This window comes from Taeniopygia guttata, chromosome 4 (genome assembly GCF_048771995.1).
Source record: "Taeniopygia guttata chromosome 4, bTaeGut7.mat, whole genome shotgun sequence".
NCBI classification, from domain to species: Eukaryota; Metazoa; Chordata; class Aves; order Passeriformes; family Estrildidae; genus Taeniopygia; species Taeniopygia guttata.
The window spans coordinates 33,382,584-33,403,609 of NC_133028.1; the positions used below are offsets into that span (position 1 = coordinate 33,382,584).

The 21,026-nt window shown below is 35.6% G+C and overlaps 1 protein-coding gene across 39 annotated transcripts in view; it reads right to left on the reverse strand.

Annotated features, from left to right (window-relative positions):
- The window catches only part of TENM3 (teneurin transmembrane protein 3), a 1,292,556-nt gene that overhangs the window by 953,411 nt on the left and 318,119 nt on the right, over positions 1-21,026 (reverse strand). For 37 of the 39 annotated variants that reach the window (XM_072927763.1, XM_072927759.1, XM_072927755.1 and 34 more), the window contains one exon: positions 16,675-16,741. The exons of the other annotated variants lie outside the window; for them this stretch is intronic. The gene's annotated coding sequence lies outside the window, so the exon portion shown is untranslated. The remainder of the gene's footprint in view (positions 1-16,674; positions 16,742-21,026) is intronic. 39 annotated transcript variants of the gene reach the window in all.

Here is a 21,026-nt window from a genome sequence, read left to right on the forward strand (position 1 = left end):
GGCTTTGGAATAGAGACATAGCTACGAAAAAAAGTCATCCTAGAGTTCTACGCGTATAACTTTGGTAGACAGTATTTTTGTTAATATATAAAAACCCACCCACCACTGAAAGTGTATCTTCACAATGGGTTTCTGAGAATAAATTACTATTTCATACACAGTTTGCCAATAAAAAAAAAAAAAAATATACCCATAACATGAAATAAAAATGAAAAGAAAGAGCATTTAAGTTATACTCAGCTTTATAGCAAAGTTTTTGGAAGCCCCCATACTTCAACATAAACCCTTAAAACCATCAGTTTTGAAGGTGACTCTGGCTTTGATCCTGAGATCATCTCAGCTGGTCAGAGCATGGTGCTAATAATGCCCAGGCTGTGTGGAGTCAAATGTTGTAGTGGCCATTCACTTGAGTTGGACTCAATGGCTCCCTTCCAACCCAGAAGAGTCTGTAATTAAGTATAATTTGCACTTCACAAGAAATATTAGGGAAATCAGAAATACACATACTAGTCTTTCATCTTTCGGTCAAAAATAAAACTGTTTCTATTCCAAAAACATATAAGGGATACAGATATCTTTCCAGCTTTTAACTGACTGAAAATAGCTAGATCTGACACATAAAAGCATGAACTGTTTTCTTTTTCTGCCAATACACTGTTATGTGTAATATATGAATTTTGGTTAAAATTAGTCAAGAAGAATGCAGCTGGTATTTAATTATTATAAATGAGAACTAAATAAATTTAAGAGGTGTGAGAAAAACCAAGTTCAGTGAATTTACAATTTGCATGACTACCAGTGCCAAAGCACATAAAATATGATAGCAATGGAGTCCCAAACAAGGGAGGAAAACAAATTTATATATACAGGTGGGTGCACCAAGCACATGCAAGGGTGTATGCAAATGCATTTTATGCCTGTGCATCATTTTGTAGTACTTAGATGTGTTGTTCCTGTTTCAGGCAAGGAGAATTCAAGACAAGAACACAACGATAATGAAAATAGCTGTGAGAAGCCTGCAGAAATCAGTCTCTGATTTCCACTGGCCATTCAGGAGTTCTCATAACTGTTCAATTCCCTATTTGCTGCCATTCTTCTTGCATCCCTATCCCCCAAACTAAAATAAAATGAACCATGTAAAGAAAACGATTAAACTGCAAATAAACCACGGTGATGCACAGAAGAAATGAAAGAGTAGAAAAAATACATTAGAGACCAGATTACATTCCAAGGCCTTTTCTTGATGTGGCACTCAAGAAAAACTATAAATCTAGTTTTTAATAGCATTTCCATAGAACATTTCTAAAAAATGCCAAACTCATGGCCTTACCACACATAATATTTGCTGCAAAAAATCCTCTTTACAGGATTTAGGCAGTCATCACTATTACCTCCTTTGTATACAAATTCTAAAGCAAAAGTCTTCAGCATTTAGTAACTTACATTGCACTGTTCATTTCATCACTACCTGAGAAAAACTAGGCAGCTAATGTTTGACTCAATTTGATATTTAAAAAAGTTCTCAACCTGACATGTTATATAGGTATGTATCACTTCATACAGAAAACACAACACTGCATTACAGCTGTAATGTTGTGGGCAACAGAAGTAGAAATAAACTTAGTGAAAACAGCAGGGAAAGCATACTGTCCTCTAGATCAAGCATAATAAATCATAGCCAAAGGTAAGCATTTTCTATGTACTGATTTTCATGTTATTATCCAAGTATTTTCATGCTACATTGATATAAAAAATATTCTGCTGCAACATAAAAGTTGCCTTCGCCCAGTAGTTCATTAGTAACAGAGGACCCCAAGAGTTTCAGAATATTAATTCCTAAACTCTACCGAAGAAAATGACCATATTTTCATTCTTATTTTTGCCCTTCTTTTTTTGTGATTTTATGCATATAATATTTAGGTAAAGTGGAGTAGTGGGGTGAATACAGAAAGAGCACAGGTTAAAAGGCAATTCATTATAATGAGCCCAAGACACCACTTAGGCTGTCCCACTCAGATTTCCAGAATGTTGTGTTGTCCCCATGCTTTCATACCACCATGTACGTATGCCTGCACCTGAAGTGCTGAAGGTCTTTTGCAAAGATATATGTTCATCCTACTACTAGCCAGGAGACAACAGCCAAAAAAGTGTGTTCTCAAGCTCCATAACCATGAATACTGGAGCTGTGCACTGCAATATGGATCTGATTTGTACTAGACAGGAGGACACAACGGCATTTTCCCCTCAAATTAGATGGTGCAGACAACATAGCCTCTGTGATAGCTTTATGCTCTGCACTGGTTACATGACAGTTATAGTAGAACAGATAATAGTCAATCTGGCATAAAGCCTGACAATAATGTTGACTTGTCAAAATTCCCAGAAAACTGTTGAGGTAGCAGAATATGTTTGTACCGGATCATTGATTACCATCATGTAGCTGCAACATTCTTGATTAGAAGCAGAGCCCTAAAGCCAGATTCAGTCTGCCATTGAACTGTGGCCTTGGAACAGCTTATCCCACCCACCTGGAGGACAGGGCTGAGCTGTGGCTTGCTCAGGTAAGCCATTTTTTTCTGCCTGCCATCCACCGAGACCGAGTCTCACAGAAAGCCAAGGCTTAAATAGGAGCAATAGCTTACTTCTTGTGGCTTTTAATTTGCACTAACAGAAAGCAAGTTACAGGTAATTTCACAGGTAAAGGGTACACACTGTTGTTTTACTGATCAGTTTTCCTGAGCAATATATCTAACTTACCCTGATAATTTAGCTGTGCAGAAATTGAGGCTAACAAAGCAGCAAAAAATTATCATTTATTACACCTCATGAAACAGCTGATTTTCCCAACACTAAGTACTAGTGTGTTTTATCAAAAAGGAAAATACTCCTTCCTTTTTGAATGTCATAGCTTACAGCTAGCCCTGAGAATTCTTTCTAAAATTCCACAGATTCACATATAAAGCTGTGAATAAGCTTATCTTGCAGGTACTAGAAAGAAATGCTTATGCTTATAGCACTTCATTTCAAAGTACTAATGCTCTCAAAGGGCAGGAGCAAAGATCTTATGAGTAATTTGATGATATTTCAGGTAGCATTCATGGGTTTTAAATCAGTACCAAAATAGAGACTAAACTAAGTCTCAGTCATCCCAAGGTCCTATTTCAGTCTATGTTCCTATTCCTAAAATGAACTATAATTCATCTGAGAATCCTGGATTAAGAGAATAATGAGTAACATAGCAATAAGAAAATAAATGTGGTCTTTTCTAGTTGTACAATTATGTTTCTACGTTTTGGGGAATAAAGTTTTGCAGCAAAACAGGATTAGATTATCCCAAATAGAGGACTCAAATATTAAATTTAGAATAGGCACATTTTTGCATATACATTTGTGCACACACAAGGTGGGGGAACCCTGGAACAAAGCAACAATAAAGGAAGAGCAGTTTCTTAATACAATAAATTTTCAACATGAAAAAAAATTTCGACATGATCCAAATTTGGAATGTGACCATTTCTTCCCCCAAACACATTCATAGGCTCCCATTTAACTTGCTGCCATTATCTAATATCTGTTCTGCTGGCTGAAACAGTCCCCAAAATCACATTTACTTTGTGAGTAATTACTAGTATCCCCTGTGATACTAGCACCGTGCAATTTCCCAGAATAATAAATTCCCCCTGAGGCAAAGTCCCTGCTTACTACTATATTCAAAAAATTACCTTTCCTTGCATTTTGAGAACTGCAGGTTGAACGCAGGTATTGTCATGCAGCACTTTTGACAAACAACACTCTTGGGAACATCCCCAATCTCCTTAAAAGAGCACACTGCATATAACAAAGGGGAGTTTCACAACAAAAACTCCAGACAGAGGTTGAAGCTTCATTGGAAACCTTGCATTGCCTCAAACTTACTAGAGTTCAAAGGAAGAAGACAGTAGTGGTGTTTTACAGAGCCAAGCAAACACAGAGTGGAAGTGATTTACCCAACGCAAGACTGACAGCAAAGCACAAGAACTGAATCAAACACCATTAGTTTCACAGTATAACAAGAACTATTATGCTACTTCAAGCTTATCAGACATTTCTGACCAAATGTATTCTGAAATTCACTTCTCTGTCCAACAGAAACCTCTCTTGAACATATCCAAAACATCTACTACCACAGACTAAATGCTGCAGATCATTAGGCTATTACTGTTTGATCATCTATCTGCATCCACAGTGGTGCACAGAGAGACAAGCCTCTAAAACCAGGTTACTATTATATAGTTATCTTTAAGGGGAATCAATATTTATTATATCTGGCTAGGGAAAGTGAAGAATTGGGGAGGAGAAAAAAATATAAAAGCCTTCACACAACTGCATTTGAAATACTGCAAACACCAAGCCTAGCAGTTACAAGAATGGCAGTTTCAGGAAATAATGTATGTCCAGATCACTCTACATTAGGTGGAAATACTCATTACCGCAGACATTGGGGCAGATCTCTGTTCAGCATAACTTCAGATAACTTCAACCAAATTTAATTTTTTTTCAATTTAAGACTCCTCCCTGTCCCCACTCCTTCTATGGATGATGCATGGTACAGAATTTTATATAAATATAGCAATAAAGTGACCCCTATTATCTTATTAGCAGAAGTCTGAAGCAACTTGCATGACTAAGTACACATCACCAGCAACCCTATATTAAAAATATTTTCCATGCTTGTGTCACTTAAATTCTTTATGTTTAGACTGACTCTTTACATTGAGAAAATTCTTAAATATAAAAGCTGCTCTGCAGAAAGTCTGGCACAAAAGCTCTAATATGCAAAGAGCTGCATTCAGCTCTATGAGTGAACCTATTTTACCTACATACTTAAAGACTTGTCAGCATCATTAACTATTTAGTTCCTCATCAAAAAAGGACAATCAGTGAGGTACTTACAATTTTTATTGTGCGAAAATTCATGCTTTTACATATTGCAGTAATATTAAGAACTATATCCATGTAGATTAATGACTAATGAAATTATGAACAATTGAATATATGAAAAGCATGAAAATGCTCTTTAACAGATGTTTCTACAGAACTCATTCTACTGTCAGAAAAAGAGAATCAGCCTCACACATTTTCTGCGCAGCTAAGTTCCAAAAATTAGGTCTTATTGTTCCCTTAATTTTGAAAAGTAATGAGCCCTGTTTGATAACGCAGAGTTTGTGTCTTTTTTAACAATCTGCATGTGAATCACTTAAAAATATTCAGCTTCATTTAACATGACAGCTCAATAATTTTGATGCTGACTCTCACTTTGAATACTTGGAATTTAGTAACATCTCCATGTCTTACTTACCTGTTCTTTAATGAGCTTACACAAAACTTATTTTAGTCAAATTTAGTGGGATCAGTTTTTAAGTGCATTTAGATTTTAAGGGAGTGATCTGAAGATATGTACCATTTATTCAGTGAATCACATGAAGAGATCCTTTCGATGAAGAGAATTCCCAAGTTTAACTTGGCTTGCAAAGCATCACAAATTCTAAGATATAATAAGGTACTGCAGGCTTTGTATATATTTTCAAAACCTATTCTAACTTGTGTAATAATTTATTTCTAGTATGTTGAGTCCTCTTTGGTGTCAGAGGAGAGATCACTGGATATGAAATACGGATTTTTTTCATATTCTGTGTTTTCTCTGCAATTTCTGTAACAGAAAAGATTATCCTTTTGTAAATCCCACAGGTTCTCAAGCAACAGGGCTACTGCATAGCTGAAAGATTTAAGTGGAAGAGGAAAATTCTGGGTTGGGTTGAGATATGCACCATAAATATTGGAATAATACCCTCCAAGTAGCGATCTGCAGTAGAATAATCTGAAGTCCCCTCAGGAGTAAAAAGTGAACTGGAGAAACCAGAGACTTCAGTGACTTCTGAACTCTGATGGATGGAAGATCAGTGGCAGAGCTGCTACACAGTGAGACAGACTAAATAAAACTTTATAACTGATTTCCTTTTTTTTGCAAAATAATCTGTTATGTCCATCTCTAGCCATTAGACAGCAATGACCAGAAAAAATAACTGATTTGTTGGAACAGAAAGCCAGTCTCTACTAGAAAAGCTATGATTCTTTACATAGATTTTTCAGCAAAAAATTGTTCTGATATAATGCTTTTTCAGTTAAGGGGGGGGGGGGTTCTTTCAGCCATCTCCTTCTGTATCCCCTACAACCTTCAGAAAGAACTTGCAGAATCCTAGAATTAGTACTTTCCCTACTATTCTACCTACAGGTCACATTTTTTCAGGGTTTAATGCACATAAAAAAGAAGAGAATTAATGCAAGAAAGAGAAAACTAATACTATACAAAGTAATAAATTCTAATACCTTTTTGTTTTGTCATGCAATCTTGGAATCTTTTGAGACAACTAAAAAAAAAAGAGTTGAAATTTTGTATCTGAAACAAGCCAGAAATAGAAAGGAAAAGTCTAATTTATCTATACTTATAAATCTTTCCATAGAAAGGATCACTTCAACATTAGAACTAGGAAGCACAACACAACTCCTTGGGGAATTTTTGTGAAATAATTTAAAACTGCAACTGCAATTATTTATGAACATGTGCCTCATTGCTCCTTGAATCATTTCTGCTGGTGTACACAGTTAACCTTATATTCCCACAATACTTCAACTGATATAGAAAAAAACCTCCACTCCCATGAGAAACAGCACTGCACTGTATTATAGCACTTAGTTTTCTCATCTAAATGTACTTTTTAATTGTTCTGGAAAGCATTTCTTCTCATGTCTGTTTGAATATGTTACACTGCAAGACATGCTTCAAAGTATAGTCAAGTGAAATGATTGTTGAAAATCCTTGAATGTGTCAAACAATATTACAAAAGGATGCAATTATTTAATCTTGCATAATAAACATGAACATGGGAGTGCACAAGCACAGAATATAGATTATTTTTGAAACTAAAATATCAAGAAATGTTTTTTCCTGATTTTAAAGGGAAATACGCTAATTTTAAATAATTATTAATCTAGAAGAAAATATAATTTCAATAAATACCCGAGGTACAAAACACCTGGAAGAAATTTACGTTATATTTCTACTAATAACCTTTATAATACTTGCCTTACAATATAATAGATTAAAACATTTCACTCTTTTGGTACAGGTATCTCATTTGCAACTTGCCTCCCACTGAATAATACCCATATATCCTATTATAGTTTCCTTCATGTACTAGAACTCCAGGCAACCTAGATATTTGAAATTATTTTAAATAAACTCAATTCAAATGTCAGTGGCTGTTTTGCTTGCAACTCAACTTTAAGGAAAAACTACATACAGAAAGGAGAAATAACTTTTGTAGTTTCTCAGTTTCAAGTAAATAAGAAGTCTATATACATGTAAGAAAAGATAAATTTTTTGTTTTGGGGAATTATCCTTTGTTCATGTCTTCTACAAAAACCTAAGTAATTAAATCAAACATATTTAAATGCTGACATTTCTTTCATCACAAATCTCTGAATTAATGCACTAGACTTAATATAAATCTGAATCTAGTGTTTTTGTAGTGCCCAATATAACAAATCTGGAAGCAGGGAGATATACCCAGGAACATTTCAACAGAGATTCAAGTCATATTTGAAGCCATTTAAGCACAATTTTGCTGGTTGAGCCTCCCTGATCATTTAAGCTGATGCTGTAAGTAGTACTGGGCAACACCAACTAAAAAGAATTGTGGGAGGGGGTGTGGCTGATGGCCCCCCTGCTCTGCCTTGGGAGGCAACTGACATTTAGTTTCCCGCCTCCCCCGGTTGTCAGTCTTTTGTTATCCCTTCCCTTTGCTCCTGTCCATCATTGTGTATTCCTTCCCCCAGTTCTGGAAAGTTCTTAGTTCTCTGTATCCCCGTTGGTTCTCCCCTCGAAGCCATCCCTTCCCTCCATCCCAGTTGGCTGTTGCCCTGTCGCTCTTCCCTGACTCTACCCTCAAGCCCTCACCTCGTTGGATGTTTTGTACCCTGACCCTCCTTCCCAGTTATAGTTATAATCCCTGCCCCGCCCCTGGTTCGGGGCTCTCGGAGCTGGCTTCCCTTCCGAGTGGTTGTTCCCCTCGTCCCTCACCTCGAACCCTTGGAAATAAAGCCGCCCGTGAGACACCCGCCTTTTGTGGAAGGCCCTTATTTTGTCAACCACCGAGGCACCTGCGGTCCGGATCCGGCAGCTATCCGTGGCGATTCTAAGACCCAGGCGTCTCAAAGAATAAAATTAAAATTATGACAATTCACAGTTAAAAGATGATAACTGCTAACAGATTCTACTATTATCTTGATCTGTATAAAGCCACTGCCCTGCCAGACCATAATGTTACCTTGTTTACCATAAGGACCAAAAAACAGATTGCTCTACACATCACTTGAAAATCTAGATATGCCCACTTAAAAGCATCAAAAACACATTCACAATATTTTCATGACAACTTTGAAAAAAGGCCTTCATTTTCTGTATTGTAAACATCACCCTCATAAAAAGGTTTCAGCTGAAGATGTACAAATGATAAATTTTCCTGTTCAGCGCACCCATTGACCAGTAAGATAGATTAAACAAAAAGATCTCCACTGGATGTGTAATGGAACTTGTAGGAGTTCAAATACCAAATACCACATATTACTTTTCACTTTATCTGAAAATGACACATTTAATTCTACAGTATGTGGGGTGTGTTTGTTTGGAATTTTTTTCCAGTAAGTCTTTAAATCTTTTAAACTGGATGAAAAATTTCAAGTTAACAATTCATTAATAATGGTTTAAAATCAGACAACTGTCAAAATGAGACCTTTTCTCAATATTTGCAAAAGAAAATCCAGCTGTTTGTTAATCCATTTCCTTCCCTGTAAACTGTAGCAGCGCAGGATAAGATCACTGTGTGACAGGGACCTCATATTTCGGTGGGCTTCATATTTAGCTTAGCTTGTTATACAAAGATCCTAGGGTATAGTTCTGGTTTTTAATTATATCAGTGGAATTCGGTTAAACTTGGACATCACAACTGATCATCATCCTCAGACAAGAAAGAAATCCTTTGTAAAGAAATCTTTCCAGTTTAACGTTTTGATAAGCAGGGAAACTTAACTGTTAACTGCATCAATTAGCTTTTCACATAAAACCTCCATAGAATTCAATTCTTAGGGTGAAAATCCTAGCTTCAGCAATATCTTTGTCTCTTGAGACCTTTTCCCCTCTACTTGACAATTAGCTTTTCACCCCCTAAAGCTGCTTTATGTTCTTGCTAACCCCTGTTCTTTTGCATTGGGAAAAAGAAAACACAACATGATGTTCAGTGAAAACTCATGTTTCTCTGCATCTGTTTCAGAAGATAGTTAGTATTCAGTATTCTACTTTTCTAATAATTGTCTTAAGACAAAATTCTTAGCTCGAAAACCAAAGTGAAAAGAGACAAAAAAGCATTTGGAGATTACATGCATTAAAGATAACCCAATATCTAATGTGGCCTCCGAAGAACTTTTCAGGTAAATTATAAACCATTATTAAACTAAGCACTGCTGCAGTGGGTCCCCAAACACCGTATTAACTGTTAGAGAAGGTAGACTGTCGGAGTCCAGGACATCCCCCTGGCTACCCAGGCTTTCTTGAGACCCGGGCAGGGGTCTCGGAGACCCTGGCAAGAAGTCGAAAAACACTGTGGCTTCAATTTTAGCCTGTGGAAAGCTGCCAACTCTGGATGAGGAATTACAAGTCCCAAGGGTTTTAGAAGTGTGATATTTGAACTAACACAGGGTGGAAAAACAGAATTTTGGGATCTTTAGGATGGGGTTCAAGGGGGTACAAGATGGAGGAATCTGGGCGCGTCCTAGCCTTCTTCTTGCCCTCTGTGTCTTGCTGTGATAGTGACACTTTTCTGTTGGTTTAAAGTAAGGACACACTGTCCAACATAAATGTTAGTTATTGGTAACAAATTGTAAACATAGTATATGTAACTTTTGATATAAAAGGTAAACACCACCTGAGAGGGCATGCAGATTGTTATGGCCTCCTTGCTAACCAGAGCTCATCAGGTCAGAGAGAAAATATTATAGATAAGAAGAAATAAACAACCTTGAAAGCACAACTGAAAGCATTCCAAGACTCATTTTACTGTGTTTGGGCTAGGGAAGCAATGACTTTTCTGGATCTCTCTCTTGGTGTCACCCTGACCTACAGAAACCCCAAGAGAGAAGAAATTGATAGATTGCCTGGTTCAAACTACTGTCAATATAAAAACATACCAGGAATTAAGGAATATTCAAGAAATAATTTTTAATTTGCAAAAAACTTTAAGTTAATAAGAAAAAATACTACTTGAATTAGCTCAGCTAAAACTGTAATGCTTTTGGAAAATATGAGGCGTACTTGGTTCGCAATTTACATTCACGTGTAGATATTCACATTAACTTTCATTGATATCTGCATGCACATGTTGTTGATAAGCAGCATCTTATGAAAAACTCCATTACTTGTGGACAAAATCCACTACTGCTCACCAGCTCGGTAATGCAAGGTCATTCTAATTACCTCCTCCAAACTTTATACTCCCCTCTGTGGCACTAGTAATCATGAGGACGCTTTGAAATGCTGATGCAGCATTATACTGATTTATTATGAAATATGCTATATTTAATGCAAATCATTGGAACAGCATATTGGATATTTGCTGAGGTTACCTTTAAAATGACATACCATGAAGAAGGAAGTGCACCACACCTGCAGGCTTCATAAACAGTTCTGTTACTAACACTGGAGAAAGTTACAAATAGTTCTTTAAAAAGTCTAGCTATTGGGCCAGCTTTCTCAAAGCAATCCATCAACAGAAGTAGTTAACGACTACTTGTTCTTCCTAGTGAAGTTAAGGACCTTAGTGCAGCCTAAGTGCAGGCAACGGCTTCATACATGTCTCTATCCATTTGACACATACAAAAAGGTACAATGCACTCCACCAGATTAAGGTCACAAAAATATTCCTGAGTCTGAAAAAGGCTGAGAAAGTGTAGACTGTTTTACACACTGGGATGCTTTAGGGAAAGCATTGTCAGATGATCTGAAGTGATCAAAATCTCATAATCTAACTCAACATTGTGGCTAATAGCTGAGCTTTAGAAATGACAACTAACACACTGTAGCATGATTCCCAAAATTGTCACTCTATAACAAAGGGTTTCCAGAAGGGAAGAAGCATTTTATATGCATTTTTACTACTGCAATCTAAAATAATGTTTTTTAATTTTTTTTTTCTTGTGGTAATAGTCATTTGCAGTGAATCAAAGGTCTGCCTTGCCCAGCAAATTATCTTCTCCCCCTCCCTGCAATTTGGCCTAAAGTAGATGCCTGGCAAGTAGATATCAGAAAATATATATCATTCTTGCCTCAGTGCTTTCCCAACAGTCGTTTTTATTTAGAGCCTTTTCTGATTTGGAAATGTTTTCTGGGTTTGAATTTTGTGTTAATTACCTCACAGCTCTTAGGGCAAAGTTTCTTTTATGCTAATCAGCACATGGTAACAGAAGCAGAAACTGATATTAATTTCAAATTTTATAGCTAATATTATGAATGCAATACCTTTGTGGCCCATTCAATTTTGCAGCCAGCAGTGACTTTGTTTGTACAACAAGCAACCCTTTCCAAAACAATGTCTTTTGAAAGTTTCCAATGATTTATATGTTCCAGTCTTCCTTTCTGTGGCAAGGGGAAGCTATTTTATGCAAAACCAGAATGAGTTGATTTGTAAGAGAAAATTGCTTTTATGTATAAAACTATGAGTAAAAATACTCAAAATATGACTTTAATATTACTTACATACCTTATTTAGTGACCAGTGCTTTTTTCTCCTGCTATATCTCTACTGCAACTAAGTTGCCAATCAAGATCTCTTTCATTGCTATATATAAAAGATCTTTAGTAACTTTATTTCATCTTATTTGAAGAAAAAAACCTGAATTATTATATTTCATTTCAGTCTATTTGCCACAGATTTCCCCATGACAGAACATCAGATTTTGCTTAATTATGAAAAGGTTCCCTTGTTAGTAGAGTGACTGACTGTTCAGCTTTAGCCAAGACCTAGACACAGAGACCCTCAGAGGCACATTTAAACTTAAAGCCTGAGACATCATCTCTTAAGTGACCAGAAGGGCAGCTGTAATAATCAAATCTTATTTGCTTACTTATAGAGTAAATTGTGCTCTTATATAGGGCATATGTCCCTAACCACAGGGCTGGAAGCTAGCCCAAGTCATGTGCAGGAAGCAGCTGCATCACTAGTTAAACATGTCTATCATAAAACACCAAAAAGATACAGAAGTGTTTACATGGTGAACTACTGTGAATGTACAATAGCCCTCCTTTCAGTCAAAAGAAAAGTGAAAGACGCTTTCAGAAGAACAAACTGCAAGGACAATTCTTCTTCCACTCTCTACTTGAAAGCAGTTCAGTTTTAAAGCAAAGAAGAAAAAAATGGTTGACAAATCGGAGTATTCATGCCATAGATGGTCACTATGCAATCTAGAAGTACCTATATCTGAAATATTTTGTTAGCAAGCATACAAGAATTTATATTGTGAATGATCTGTGAAAACACACTCTCAGTATACAGAAAGATCTCCCTTTCTGCAGTGATCATATGCCTTATCTATCCACCTCTACATGGACAGATAGGCATACACAAGTATGTTTTATACATGCCAGATTCAGTCTTCAATGTTTTATTTACTTTTCTAGAGTTAGCTGAACAAAGTACAAGAGAATTGGCTAAAAATTTTATTCCCATAAGAAAATAAACTCAGTTCTCTTAAGACTGCTAACACTTTGCTCTCTATCCCATTAAAGTTGCAGCAAATGAGCAGCTTTTTGAAGGAAACTATGCCAGCAGCTAAAATAATCAAGGTCTACATGAAAGCGATAAAACAGAGGAGAAAAAGACGGAAAGATATTACTACAATTCTGATATTTAGACCAACTGATCTTCTAAGAGTATCTTTTATGCTTCTATTTTCTTTGAACAACAAGCTTTCTGCCTTGCTCTTCCAGCTTAATGTGCTCTGTGCCAGATGAAGAGCTTTTACTTATGACTCATTTGTGGAAGCAACCCTTGAAAATATGTTTCCCAGGCAGTCATCATCATTTTGATTACTTGCCAACAATGCTTCTTTATGCAAAAAAGGACTAAACTCACCCAACCCACAAGCATCACACACTTATCTCAAAGGTAATCTGGTTGAATAGCATGACAGACTCTTTTTTCAGTTACTGCTTTAAAAAACTCTCATCTATGTTAATTAGAGCATACACATTACTTTATATCTGAAAGTAAAATAAAAAAAAGTGGTTTAAAATTTACTTTATTTACTATAATTGAGGAGTTTTAATTGAAATATAGGGCTTTTGAACTGTACAAGCACAATACATGGGTTACTCTGGAACACAGGAAAAAAGCACTCTGAAAACATCTAATGGATTATTCAGTTTCCTAATATTTCAGAGAAGGAAAGAAGCATATTCATGTCAATGTCATGACTTTTATGTTAATAATTCTTCAACCTTGAAATAATCTTTGTAATTTCTTATTGGTAAACAAATCAGTACTTTTAAAACACACAAAAAAAAAATCCCACAAAAATTATTTCCCCATCCTCTGATTGAGGATGAGCAAACCAAAGAAACCAAACCTTAAGAAACAGAACTGAGAAGTGGATATATATTAAAAAAAAAAAAAAAAAAAAGCCAGAAATAACAGCTATTATAATTATCAGAATGGACAGAACTTCAAAACACAAAGGATGCAAGATGAAAAAAAATATTATTTAATTAATATTACTAATATATTGATATATTATATCCTTTTAAATGACATATCTAGCCCAATTCAGAATGTTAATGTTCCCCATTCCAGGGAATATAGGTATTTTTCTTATTAAAGTTTTTCTTTTTTTAGGTGTTTTACTGATAAAACTTCCAAGAAGGCACCTGACCCCACTGATTTTTAGAGACATAGATTACATTGTCTTCTGCTTTCCCTTCATATTTAAATATAAGGCTACTATTTCAATCAAAACCAGCTATTTAGTTTTGTGCAATGTATTGAATGTGCACTATCCTATCTAGTAATAAGCCTTCTCCAGTGAAACAATGAGTATGCATAAGAACAGTCATCTATAGAGATGCTCAGATAACAGGCTCCCTGCTGTTCCTCATCTCCTTCAAGCCATAGGCTATTTCTACAAAGGCAAGAAATACAGCTGGACCCAGAGAACATAAAGTTACCCTTAATCAGTGGAGCAATTCTGAAAAGGGCTTTTTAAACAACACGTGTTAGAAGAGCTGAGCTTTCAGGATAAAGTACACATGGGCCTCTACGTGTAATCAGAATTGGTAAAGAAGTAGATGGAATAGCTTCACTATTTTTTCACCATTTATTATTTGCACTATGTTTTGGACATTGGAATATATTCCTGAGCAGCCACAGAAAATAATGCATAATGGAATCTTTTTAAGAATTATTTCTTTACTGGTAGCAAAGCAAACATTTCCATATTTCATTTAGGATAGCAGTGGAATCCTCTCATTTTATCCATCTGACAGAACTTCAAGTGATTAAGCAGAAAATAGATCTTTCTTTGCAGGATCAAATACTGCATCTTAAGCAACTGCTGTGAAGGTTTAAAATTCATTTGGCCCTCTGCTGGAAAAAAATATAATCTCTACTTCTAGCTGACACTACCTTCTTTGACATTTCTTCACTGCTTAGTTGAGAAGCAAATGATGTGTGTTGGTTCAATAATATCACAGCATGTGGGGACAAATAGATTGACCAGTTAAAAAGAAAAGCAGATATCAAGGAAAAATAAAACCAAAACAAAAGTTTGTCACAAAGCTTTAAAAGGAAAACTTAATTCTTCCTATTAATTTGTCTAAAAATCAAATCTCAAATTTTCTTCAGCAGACACTTAACTATTCCTCCACCCTCAGTCTCATCTCAATTAAAAAAACCCCAAAAACAAAAACCACAAAGCTGAGCACGCTCAGCATATTTAAAAAAAAATAGCACCATGTGATGCAGAGAGCAACCATTTTTCTCCACAGAGAAGACTGTCATCAGAAAGAATTTTAAGCAATTTTGTGACGATCAGAAGAAATGCAGTTTGCATTTATGTAAATATTTATACAGAATCCTTCAAAAGTACTCAGCTGCCTTCAAGTGTAATAGACCACTAGCAGTAAATAAAAAGCTATAAGAAACAAGTCCTATAAAAAGAAATTGACAAAGAAAAAGTAATAAAGCACTTCCTAAAATGCTGCATCCTACCCAGGCCAAAATCTTCATATTGCAAATTAAAGCCAGTTCTCCCTTCAAGGTCACTAACTTGCCCCCTTTACTTAAAAGAATAGTAAAAAAATGATTCAACATTTCTGTCAACTTATAGATATACACCAAAACCACAGGAGGCAAGTTGATTAAGAATACTCAGCCTATCTCTTTCTTAAAAGATTTAATCTGATCTCAGTTAATTGTACCACAGTTTGTAGAGGTGGAAGATTGTGTAATTGTTTTTGATAACTCACAGGTAGAGAAGAATTTAGGAAAAGAGGTAGGAACTTAATACTACATTCAAAACCAAATAACCAAAACTAGCCTTAACTCAGCTTTGTAAGGACACTGATTGTTACCGACCCCTCAAAACACTACAGGGATTACTCTTCTGATCTTGATCAGACATTGCCCCAAGCGATGATGTCCTGAGGTCATAAAAGCCCTCTAGGCAGCAGCACATTCTGCTTCTGAGTGCAAGAGTGCCTGTCTCCCTCCAACAATCCTTATTCAGTATCTAATGAAAACTGAAGGCAAACTGGAAACTAATAAAAGATATAACCTTCCTAAATCAATCCCTTGGTAATAAACACAACTACTAATATAAATTTACTTTTATATTCAATCTTACAGTAGGTGTGTGTTCAAAATTAATTTACAAAGCACATAAAGCCTTAATGTGGACAGCAATTTCCAATTGCATTGTTTTGCATGGAGACTGTTAAAAGCTGTTAAGAAGAGCAGTGTCTTTATGAAAGACAATGAAGTCCTTTTTTAAAATTATTGTCGATGGCATGCAGCCACATATTTTTAACCTTGGCTGCAAAACCCCAAAACAATAACCTAAAAATAGCCTATCGTGAACTACTTCTGTACCTTTGTTTAGTCTTTCAGAACACTGACTCATTCTCCATCTAAACATCAATTTTCTGCTTTTCTCGTCTCCTGTTATCCATTAAAATATAATAAAACTCTCTTTTTAAAGGTACAGTAACTCTTCCAACTTCATTTTCTAATAATTTTAATAACTTAAAAAATTTTTTTCATAAACACAATTATGCCATTCAATGAAAACACTGGGAACTACAACCAACTGAAACAAAAGCCTTTACTCTGATTGGGTTTTCCCTCTTGTGAAAGCTAACTAAATGCTCTGAGCAAGAGCCATCTGATCCACTGAGAAAATTCTACTTGCATATTTCAGCACTGGCAATATTGTGGGTGGTCATAATAGCTTCCTGGAACACATTTAAAGTAAACATAGAATACTTAAAAAGAAAACTTCTTCATTAGAAAGAAATTATAACACCTAAGTACTTACTGTTACTTCCTGGAAATAGGATCTATATTCTCAACGAAAGCATGAAGCTATAGTTTGAAGTTATTGCCTGTTAAGAAGTCAAAAAAACATAAATATATTAATTTAATATAGAATAAACTTTGAATTGCAAGAGCTAATAAGAATCTTTTCTTATACTATAAATAAGAAATATACCCACAATAAGGTCTATATCTCTCCTCTCCCCACACAAACTAAGAATCACAAATTTAGGACAAGTGGAATTCATGTCTTTATAGTGACTTTGTCACAAAATGAGCTAACAAATTTTGTCTTGAGACCACAGAAAAAAATTCAGAACATGCACAAACAACAATCTAAATGAAAAATAAGCTCTAATATGTTCTAATACTCCAGCAGCAGACACAAATTACTGCAATATGGATGCTTTCACTTATAACTGGAAAAATAAATAGGACCAGATACTAAAGACACGCATTTTTTTTAATACACTGAAAGTGAGATAATGGTATCTCCAGATTATCACTTATTCCACTGGATTTATCAAAAGTATCAGATCTGAGAAAAATTTAGATTTGATCACATTGCCAATGCTCATTCTCGTGTATCAGCTCCAGCAAGTGATTAAATAGCATAACAATTTTTTCCTACACTGATATATTCTAATTTTGACATAAAGAAGAGGTTTACATTAGAGTAAACAGAAAGCCAAATTTAAAAGCATTTTTATTATGATTTGTTCAATCTTACAGGTAATCCTACTTGTATTTTCACTTCCATATATAGAAATATCAATTTCTAGCAAATGAAATAAAACATCAATTCTATTACATATTGACAATGTCAAGTCTTTAGGATTCATGAAAATATTTAAGGCCACACATGCTTTCTAAATTAGAAGTTCTCTCAATTCTTTATGTGACGCCTCACATGCCACAGTAGAATGAATAAAACATGTCCATGTGCCCTGAGCTATTGAGATCCTACAACTGTAGAAGCAATATGAAGGTAAAAAGTTGTCTCTCCAGATTATAATGCTACTTCAAAGTAAATATGTATTTTCACCCATAAAAGCATCTTCATTTCAACTAGTGTTCCATTTTCCTCATTCTCCACAGGCAAATTCTATGATTCTTTAAGTAGAATTTTGTTTTCTTTTAAATCCTACCAGCATTTTACATATTTCTATAACATAAAAGCTGAGATTTAATACTAACGATGAGACACACAGATCCTGCAACAGAAATCTTATCTGCAGGCTTATCAAGAAATTATTTAAGGTAGAATTGCAGGTGCCATTTCATGTGTTGTCCAGATCAAAATGGAGAAAAGTAAATTATACCAGGAGGTCTTTGGAGAAAAGACAGCAAGCAAGTTTAGAGCAGCAGAACTTTGGGCAAACTTTGACAAAGTTGCATAAGATTAAATAAAAGTCATAAAGTGCTCAGCAATTAAGCAATGAAATAAAACCCTTCTACTTTCTTATGTTTTTCACTACAAGAAAAGCTAGAAACAAATTACAAAGTGAAAGCACATTTTGTTCATTTTAAATGCTAATATTATGCAAAAGTAGTCTTCTTAAACATAGGAGACATAGCATCTTTTATTTTTTCTACAGGTTGAAAAACATAATATGTAACAAGTCACATTATACATGGTTTTTTCCGATATTACTCAGTAGCATTCATTCACACCATAAAACTTGGACAATTTAAGGATTTTATTGCTTTGTTAGGTCATTAAAATAGGGGATGTTCTAGAACATGTGGATATGCCAGAATGCAAAATAAACAGTTTCTGTCTCAAAGTTTAGTGGCTCTTTGTTTTCTTTCAATATTCTCACTTAAAGGTAACTACTGTTGTGAGTCAAAACCAGATTTAATTCGATGTGTGAGTTAAGGCAGGATAGCCTTAGTTCTCCATGATATTAGCAATACCTGCAACAGAATTCTTTGGTTTCTCTCATTTCCTACTCGCATTGTTTAAAATATTAATTAAAATAATAAATAAAAGATATCATCCTTGTGACTGCCTCTGTGTGGAAGAAAGTCAGAGATCAGACAGCTACAGAAGCTAAACTAGGTAGCACTGCAGACCTTTCAGCCCTGGTACAGTGAAAGCCAAGGCAGAGAGAAACTCAAGGCAAGAACAGAAGTGAAGACATCATGGCTGGTTACTCTGAGTCTCTAATGCTGACCACTTTGATGAAGAAAGATGCAATAAGGACTTTACTAGCAAAAGAGATAACAAAGCACATTACTAGCATAAGAACAATCAGAAGATTGTGTTTCTAAAGAGGACTGAAATAAAAGGGTCAAATTAGAAATTTTTTTTAATGAATGTAGTGACCTATAAATACTAGTAAACTGTGTAATAAACTGGCTTTGCTTTGCTAGCATAAGTGAAGTCCGTGTCAAACAACTGTTGTAATGGTGCCCCGTGTGAGGAACAAAGACTTGCCTATCTGGCTGCCCAGCAAGGAGCCCCATGGAAATAAAATGCGGCTGAAAGGGATCAGGAAACCGGCTGGCATCAATCCCTTCTAGTTTTTGGAGGTGAGCCATGGGGAAATAAGACAAAATATGTCCTCAGAAGAGGACATATGTCCTTATGTTTTTAAACTTATGTCTAAACTTCTAGAGAAGCACAGGAAAATGGTTGCTTCTCATTCTCTTAAGCTGATTTTGCACTCAGTACAATTGCACATTAAAAGGTTAAACACCAGCACAGCTTTCACTGTGGTGACAAGAAAGAATCATCTCTTGCTGCTTCCCCAGCAACAGGCAAAGGGCTCTCCAAACTAACTTTTAACTTCTCCCTTCTGTCTATGAAGAACAAGAGATAAGGTTGTAGTGAGAAGGAGGACTGCGACCCAGCAGAGCAGATTCTTATGGACTTCAGGCTGCAGGCATAGAGCAGAGCTAGAACTTTGCTACAACAAGAAGGGACCCTTTTTGCAAACCAGAATCTGACAACAAGTGAAATACTAACACAACTGTGAAAATTAGGCCAGTAGCGTTCACTAGACAAAAAATAACAGAACCATGAGTACTGGAAAGGTGTTACGGTAGTGTTGATGTAATTTAAAAATATTACAGTAATTTCTTCACATTAAGGCAATTTTTTATTATGGGCTAAAATCCCTATATTTTTTTCTTAAATGAAAGAAACCACGAGATTAAAAGCTCCTGCAAGTAGCTGCAACTAGAGTACTAGATAACGAGGCATGATTCTAAAACATGGATCCTAAGAACAGATCGATCTTCAGTCTAGCATGCAGTACTGCAGGCAGTGGTGGAGCTTCCTTGGAGCTCCCCATATCCACAGTTAGCCCCAAGGTCAGTGTTAATCCCCTGAGCTTGGCCTCCCCCCACAACTCATCAGAGTCCTCCTATCTCCTCCCAAGTCCAAGCAGCAGCCTGTCCCAAGCCCCGTGTGATGCACCCCCCTCCATGCTGCTGCTACCTCACTCACAAAATTTAGTCAATTTCTTCCAAAATAACAGGAAATAATGTTTCAAGTAAGAAAAGCAAACCAAACTATGGGAGATTACAGGATGAACTGTAAGAATTTACTCTCATTTTTAAAATTCATGTCGTACAAAATAAATGCTTTTCACAATTAATGACAACAGAGCCTGTGCAACAGAGACTGTGTGACTATTGGAAATCTCTCTGCTTTGAAGAAAGAAAAAATCAGGTATCAGCAATTAATTATTAACATATCCCATCAAGGAATGAACTACATTTTATTGTTTTTAACAGTTATATCACAAATTGCTCACATGCCACATAATGTGAAATGCCAAATACAACACAAGAAGACCTGCAATGTGCTGGTACACTGCAGTTGTAACAAGTAGCTATTTATTGGCAAGGGAAATGGAAATGATGCATTGCTCTACTAGACAGGTACCATTATTTGTAAGAGACTGAAGCAATGTGTATTCTAATTAAATGGCCAGACTATTTCCAGGATAGAAACCAACACAAATAAAGAAGTTAAAGTGAAAATACTGAACATACCTATGAGATTTGGGCAGACTGAAGAGGTAAAATGATTGACACTCCTCACTGTCCCTTGCTCACAAGGGAAGAGTGACTCATCCTGACTATACCAAAACCATTTATTGATTTTTACATTTTATTAACCTTTTAACTAACTTGCCCATTTGGAATCTAATTTAAAAGTATTCTCATTTTATCTTAGTTTAACAGGTTTGGAAATAAACTAATCCTACAACAACCACATGAACAGCAAGACTTTTCTCATACAGGGAAGATGTACATCTTCAGATTACAGCACGAGAGCACATTGAGAAACATTCTACCTGCCAAATACACCTTCCATTTTAGCATATATGTAGTAATCTG